This window comes from Tamandua tetradactyla, chromosome 5 (assembly GCF_023851605.1).
Source record: "Tamandua tetradactyla isolate mTamTet1 chromosome 5, mTamTet1.pri, whole genome shotgun sequence".
NCBI lineage: Eukaryota > Metazoa > Chordata > Mammalia > Pilosa > Myrmecophagidae > Tamandua > Tamandua tetradactyla.
The window spans coordinates 159,885,946-159,893,197 of NC_135331.1; the positions used below are offsets into that span (position 1 = coordinate 159,885,946).

The 7,252-nt window shown below is 42.8% G+C and overlaps 1 pseudogene; it reads right to left on the bottom strand.

Annotated features, from left to right (window-relative positions):
* Positions 1–3,095: 3,095 nt before the first annotated feature.
* Positions 3,096–4,983, bottom strand: LOC143683362 (WW domain binding protein 1-like; annotated as a pseudogene).
* Between the last annotated feature and the right edge of the window lie 2,269 nt (positions 4,984–7,252).

Below are 7,252 nucleotides of genomic sequence, written 5' to 3' on the forward strand. Positions count from 1 at the left end.
AGAGAACCCAAATACAGATGGCTAGAATAAAAACTCTACTTAGAGCACAAATCTCTGGCAAAAACAAGGGACTGCCATTGATAATGCTGCTGAATTAATATACCTAAGTACACAGTCAGACTTTTGCTTAATAAACAGAAAATTCATAAAATAATTTACCTTGAGAGGGTCACATTTGCTCCAAACATTATGGCTAACTTGATCAGAACAGCTGCTTAAAATTATTCACATGGAAAAAGGGCTTCAGGCTCACATACAATGAACAAAGATATAATACAAAGAGTCGTTGTATTTGGACTTCACTTTGTTTGACATGGATTTTGTTTTTGTGGAATATAAATGCAGATACGTGTTCATTTCACAACCTTGAATTTGCTTAATTTTGTATGTATGTATAATTTTTCTTCTCTTACAGTAATGTCTATGCCTAGTCTGAATGTTGTGCAAGAGTAGGATGAGAACAAAATCTTCATATCAACAGGGCTTGGATGGGGAATGTTAGTTTCATCCTTTTGCTTTCTCCTTTCAGATTATATCTATCTGAGCTCAACTGGTTATCTGAAGCCAAACTACAGTGATGAGGATCCTGCTATCCTTCAGGACGGCTGCCTTCACTCTTCCACCTGGGCCATGTAGATGTTTTATATAGGCTACAGGAAAATGAATTACCCCATTAGGAAAAGGGAGGGGAGAGGACAGGGAAAGAGTATGAAAACCATGTAACCAAGATATTTCTTCCAAGTGATCAGTTAAAAAACAACAAAAGTCATTCAGAATCTAAGATGAAATATTATGTGAGAGCTAGGCTATTGGGCTGCCCTTTTCAGGACCCAAAGCCTCCTCCATTGGTTTGTTCACATACAACAGTGAGATATGTAGGCCTGAAGACTATGTGCTCTGGATGGGGGAAGGTGCTGATCACCTGGGAGCCCAAAAAAAGGGAGAGAGGTAGAAATCACTCCTCATCCACCCTCATAGTTTAGGATTTCCTCTTCACCCATAGAAGTTCCAAAGACAGCCTCCACCCAAGCCCACACAAGAAACATCTTCTCTGGCTCAAATGCTGCCAGGCCCTTTGAAGGCTGTGCCAATTTGAAACTGTTGTGTACCCCAGAAAAGCAATGTTCATTAATCTATTTTAGTATTGCTGGGTGGGATCTTTTTGATTAAGTTGTTTCCATGGAGATGTGACCCACCCACTTGTGGGTGAGACCTGCTGATTAGGTGGTTTTCATGGAGATGTGTCTCCACCCATTCAAGGTGGGATTGCTTACTGGAGCCCTTTAAGAGGGAAAATTTTGGAAAAAGTTTCAGAGCCCACACAGCCAGAGACCTTTGGAGACGCAAAAGAAAACACCCTAGGGGAAGCCATTTGAAGAAGCTGGTAGAGAAAGATAAAAGACATCACCAGGTGCCTTCCCAGCTGACAGAAGTGTTCAGAAGCCAAAGACCCCAGCAATTACCACCCACATGCCTTCCCAGCTGACAGAGTTGTTCCGGACACCATCAGCCTTTCTTGAGTGAAGGCACTCTTGTTGAAGCCTTAATTTGGACATTTTCAGAGTCTTAGAGCTGTAAATTTGCAACTTAATACATTCCCCTTTTAAAAGCCATTCTATTTCTAGTATATTGCACTCTGGCAGCTTAACAAACTAAAACAAAGGCCAACTTGGGAAACAGCTTCCATCTCCCCTTTTCCAGAATAGAATTCTTGCCTACCCACTAGTAAAGTTCTTGTTTTTAGATTGATTTAATTATTGCTTTTAAAAGAGAAGGCAATATATAAACCACCTGTGCTGGTTTGAAAGGATGTATGTCCCCTAGAAAAGCCATGCTTTAATCTTAATCCCATTTTGTAAAGGCAGCTGTTTCTTCTAATCCCCATTCAGCACTGTATGTTTGAAACTAATCAGATCATCTCCCTGGAGATGTGATTTAATCAAGAGTGGTTGTTAAACTGGATTAGGTGACGACATGTCTCCACCCATGTGGGTGGGTCTTAATAAGTTTCTGAAGTCCCATAAAAGAGGAAACATTTTGGGGAATGAGAGATTCAGAGAGAGCAGAGCAGAATGACATAGCCACAAGAAGCAGAGTCCACCAGCCAGCAACCTATGTAGATGAAGGAAAATGCCTCCCGGGGAGCGTCATGAAACAGGAAGCCAGGAGAAGAAGCTAGCAGATGATACCATGTTCACCATGTGCCCTTCCAGATGAGAGAGGAACCCTGACCATGTTCACCATGTGCCTTTCCAGATGAGAGAGAAATTCTGATTGTGTTCGTCATGTGTCTTCTCACGTGAGAGAGAAACCCTGAACTTCATCGGCCTTCTTGAACCAAGGTATCTTTCCCTGGATGCATTTGATTGGGCACTTCTAATGATTTGTTGTAATTGGGACATTTTCTTGGCCTTAGAACTGTAAACTAGCAACTATTAAATTCCCCTCTTTAAAAGCTGTTCTGTTTCTGGCATATTGCATTCCAGCAGCAAGTAGACTAGAACACCACCACACCTGAACAAGTCTGCAGCTAGTCAGAGTCTGCTGGCGAGAAGCCCCTAAAGGATGCACAGTGCTGGAATTTGAGAGGTATAAGCCTTCTGCAAACCTACCACACAATTGCCCATCAGGTCTCAACCTCCCAGAGGATTAATCTGTTCCGGCTCTACAGACACTGGCAAGGGTGCTAATCCTTGGAACTCTGTGGCTTCCTTTTTCACCCAGGGCTGAGACTTCTTGCTTTGACCAGAATGAGATATATCAAGGTTCTCTTCAAATTAATCAAAAGGAAAAAATAAACTTTGTCACCAAGAAGCATTGAGGACACAATCCTAGCCCCTTCCTTGGGGCTTAAAACACACACCTCTCTGACTCAAGCAGGTAACTGAGATAAGATATTAGTGAGATGGGGGTAGGACTTGAGAAATGAATCACTGAACCAACTTCTCAGCCCTCCATAACAGTGCACTTTTAATGGGGGAGAAGCATCTGTGCCCCAAAATGTACCTGGAGATGTAGGAAAATGCAGGAGAGGGGGAAACAAAAGAATGAAGTAGTTGTACTACTTTCTCTGAAAGTCATTTAATGCTTTTCTCCTATTTCCCCCCAATGCTGGTTCCTTCACCAAGTTCTCCAGTGCAGGTAGGGCCTGCTCTACATGGGGAGCTGCTGCTCTGGGACTCTGGGGAGTCTTGCTCATTGAAGACATTGAGCAGTAAGCACATGGGTGGCCTGGCAGGTGGGGTGCCCAGGTTCTCAGGCTGCTCCTTGTTGCCATGTCACTGTACAAGGATGGTAGCTATTGCTGAAGTCCAGGAGCCCATCCAGAGCTCATTGTCAATGAGTGTGTCAAACTCTCTGAGGTTGTCACCATGGTGACCCTGATTGCACACACACTCCTCAATGCCTGAGTCACCCATTGTTCTAGTTTGCTAGCTGCTGGATTGCAATATACCAGAAAATGGAAAATTCCCTTTTAAAAAGGGAATTTAATAAGTTGCTAGTTCACAGTTCTAAGGCTGAGAAAATATCCCAATTAAAACAAGTCTATAAAAATGTCCAATCTAAGTGATCCAGGAAAAAATACCTTGATTCCGGAGGGCTGATGCCATTCAGCATTTCACTCTCAGCTGGAAGGGCACATGGCAAACATGGAAGCATCTGGTAGCTAGGCCCCTTGTTTCATGTAGCTCCCCAGGGGGCATTCTCCCATCATTTTCTTCTTTTATATGATTCCAGTAAACTAATCAAGACCCACCCAAATGGGTGGAGACACACCTCTGCCTAATCCAGCTTAACAACAACTCTTGATTAAATCACATCTCCAGGGAGATGATCTAATTACAGTTTCAAGCATATAATATTGAATAGGGATTAGAATAAATGGCTGCCTTTATAAAATGGGATTAGGATTAAAACATGGCTTTTCTAGGGTACATACATCATTTCAAACCAGTATACCCATGAAGAAGCAATGTCTTCCAGGTGTTTTGTCTCTGATGTCACGTAGGGCACTGCCATGCTCAGAGCTATAATCCTTAAATTCTGAATCCTTGACTAAAGGATCCTGGGTCCAGCTCTTCCAAGCCAACCAGAGAGTCACTGAGCTTCATTTCAGGGGCTTCAGTGGCTGCTCAGGCAGCTGGTACATCAGAGGTCTCAGGGTCACCGATGACGCTCTGGGTCTGGTGCTTCTTCTGCAGATAAGAGACTGCTGTGTGCCCTTGGGGGCCTTTGGTGGGATTGGCCTTCGATGCTGCCACCTGCAGTGTGTAGACAGCTGCTGCTGCAGCTAGAAGCACTGTATGGTTGAGGGAGGAGTTGGAGGTCAGTTCACCACTTCCTCAAAAGAAGGTAGTAAATAGTTGGGCAAAAACATGCAATGAAAGGCAGCACTAAGTAGTTGAGTTACTTGGTAGATGATTGGGTTGATTCCATGTTACTGCTGCTGGGCTGAAGGCAGTGCCATGCTGGACAGTGGTGGCACACAGGGCAGCAGCGCAGGATGATGGTGATGATGGTCCACACCACGCAGAACCACCAACATTGATAGTAGTAGTCACGTCACTGAGACTGTACAGCAGTGTCCTGTGCCACAGATGTAGCTTTGATTGTTCTTACCCACACTGGTTTCCTTATCCTTTAGGTCAGGTATAGTTACCATGCACCAGAGGCACCTTAGAACACCACTGTATCTCTCTGGGCCTCAGTTTCTTCCGAGAACTTTTGGCAAGATGAATTTTAAATCTTTATCTGTTACGAACTGAATATTGTCATTGCCTTGGAATTTAATTCAACTTCAATAAGGTATGAGCCATCAAGAAAGTGAAAAGAGAACCTACAAAGAATGGGAGAAAATTCTTTGGCTTACAGTCTTGGAGAACTGCCAACCTTCAACTCTGGCTAATTGGGGACTGGGCAATGGAGGAGCAGGAGCACCATGCCACCCAGGAGCCTTCTCCTCCCTGTCCCCGTCCTTCTCATGCTCTACTCCTATGCCAGGACCAGCACATTCCTCCTCCTCCCTGTCCTCTTGCTTCTTCTTCCTTCTTCCAACTTACAGTTTGAGGCCATAAGAATGTCCAAATAAGGCATCTTCAAGGTAACACTTCCTTCCTGAAGTCCAGCTGTCAGTGATCTTTGGCTCCTTTGCACATGGCATCATCTATTGGTCTCTCTCTTCCCTCCCAGGTTTCATTGCTTTCAGCTTCTTGCTTTCTTGCCATCTTATTTCTCCCTCTGTATTCATTCCATTTATAAAGGACTCCAGTAAGAGGGCAAAGACCCATCCTGAATAAGGTGGGTCGTACCTTAGCTGAAGCAACCCCATCAAAAGGTTTATAATTGTTTACATTCACAGATATAGATTAAATTTAAGAACATGCTTTCCTTGGGTACATACAGCTTCAAACCACCACACTCCACCCTCTGGATACCAAAAAGATGTGTTCTTTCCATATTCAGACATATTAATTCCATCACAATATCTCAAAGGCTTTAAAACATTTCAGTAGCAATACTAAGTACAATGCCTCATTAAATAGGTTATAGGTAAGGTTTGTCTTGGGGCACAATTCCCCTCCATCTGTAGAACTGAAATTTAGAGAACTAGTTATCTACTACCAATACATGATGGAAGGATAGTTATAGGATAAACATTCGCATTCCTTTAGGGAGACATTAGAAGGAAAACAGGGGTCACAAGTCCCAAACAACTGTGAAACACTGATGGGCATACTCCATTAGATTTCATGATCTGAGAGTCATCAATGTAATGGTGTTTTGTTCTCTGGGCCTAATGAGTATTAGCCCCACCCTTTTCAAGCACTTGTGCAGTAGCCATTGCTCCTTGAGAACTGGGGTAAAGTCTCTAATCTCTGAGAACTCTGGATAGATGGCCAGACTCTCCAAATTCCCTAGGAATATGTTCCAACCTCTCTGAAGACTGGAGTAACAGCCCTTGTCTTGAACAACAGGGAAATAGACCTGCCCTCTGCAAGTACAGGGGCATACTTACCCTTTCCATACACACGAGTAGGCTCACTCTTTTGTTTGAGAAAATGGGTTAGCTCCAGACCTCAGCTTCCATGGTTCTGCCCTTGAAATGATTTTTCCTTCAATCTGTCCCTTTTGGGTCAGGCTGGTAGTGGTTCCCTTCATACAGCTCTCACAAAAAAGTTGCCATTTTTGCATGTAGTCCAAACCATAAGACAAAAGAACTTTCCACAGATTCCTTCTGGATTATTGCTTTTCTAATCCTGATAGCACTGAAATGGTTGATTGGATCCATGTTCAGCGAAATCCTCACATGGAGCCCTGTTCTCTGGAGATTCGCTTTCTGGATGCTTATAATTTTCCTAACCATCAATTTCTGGTCTGTTTGTGTCCAGGAGTTCAGTTAGCAACTTATTCTTTTCCTCTTGCATTTTACTATAATACATAGAGAAACCTGACTCACTTTTCACATTTTGCTTGGAAATTTCCTTACTAAATATCGAAGTTCATCACTTCCAATTCTGCCTTCCATCTGACATCAGAACTCAATTTTGCCAAGTTCTCTGCCACTTTATGACAAGGGTTGTCTTTCTTCCAGTTTCCAATGCTGTATTCATCATTTCTGTCTAAGGCCTCACCAGAAATCCCTTATCATCCATATTTATGCCAACAGTCTCTTCAAATCAATCTAGGCCTTTTCTATTAAAGTTCTTCCGGCCTCCACCTATTATCCAATTCCAAAGCCACTTTCACATTTTTGGTATTTGCAATTCCACACCCCACTCTCCTAAAAACTGTTTTAGTTTCCTAGATTGCTTAAATCAGATACCATGAAAAGGGTTGGCTTAAAAAATGCTAATTCGTCATCTTCATTTCAAGGCCGTGAGAATGTCCAAATCAAGACATCATCAAGGTGATGCTGTTTTTTCAAAGACCAGCTGCTGGAAATCCTTGGCTGCCCTCCACATGGCAAGACACATGGTGGTGTCTGCTGGCCTCTTCCTTCTCTTTCAGGTTTCATTGTCTTCAGCTTCTTGCTTCTGTGGCATTCTTTTTCTCTCTGTTTTCACTAAGTTTTTAAAGGTCTACAGTAATAGGACTAAGACCCATTCTGAATGAGGAGGGTCATATCATAATTGAAGTTGCATCATCATTGAAAATGAGTTTACATTCACAGGAATGAGTTAAATTTAAGGGCATGTTTTTTTTTTCCCCTGGGTAAATACAGCTTCAAATCATCACAGAGGAGTTATTTGGG